Genomic DNA, 685 nt, shown 5'->3' with positions numbered 1-685 from the left:
GCACCTGTACGATTGTCTGTAAAACTTGGTAGAAACTATTATAAACTCGACTCTACTTCACTCTTGTTATTTTTTTCCACCTGCAAGCGCCAAAACGTTTGAATGCCTTATAAAATAATCTGTTAAATTTCCAATCGGTCCAACATTCGGTCCACCCAATTTTTTCAGGTCCGTTTTTTCTGGACCGGTCCAATAAGAAAAACCGGTTTTGTACCGGTACGCTGTACCGATACCCAGCCCTATCACTGTCATTACAATTTTTTATACCACTGCAACTTTTTTGTTTTGTCCTCATCCCGCCTATCCCTTGTTTCAACCATGAACTCAAAGCCACCGCGCGAATACTCCATTTTCTCTCCACTGCGAAAATCAAACCCCCAGAAAATTTACCATTTCACAGTGCAAGATCTCATTTCAGAGGAAAGGAAACAAAAAATTAAAGATATTCAACTCTACCTAACATCCTGCCTTTTGTGTATTACACTCAGTCCCTTCGGCCATATCACTCCTTTCGTAGACACAATAACCTTGTTTCACTTTTTTTCTTGCTTCAAACCAATTCAGGGATAGAAATTGCAGAACGCGTAATTTACTCTGTTTTATAAAATACTACAAATACTACAAAAATGTATCAATGGTACATGGGCACACAAGAGTATATCACCAATTGTCATCCAAGATTTGA

This window comes from Branchiostoma floridae, chromosome 16, assembly GCF_000003815.2.
Source record: "Branchiostoma floridae strain S238N-H82 chromosome 16, Bfl_VNyyK, whole genome shotgun sequence".
Classification (NCBI taxonomy): Eukaryota; Metazoa; Chordata; class Leptocardii; order Amphioxiformes; family Branchiostomatidae; genus Branchiostoma; species Branchiostoma floridae.
This window is presented reverse-complemented; position numbering follows the sequence as displayed.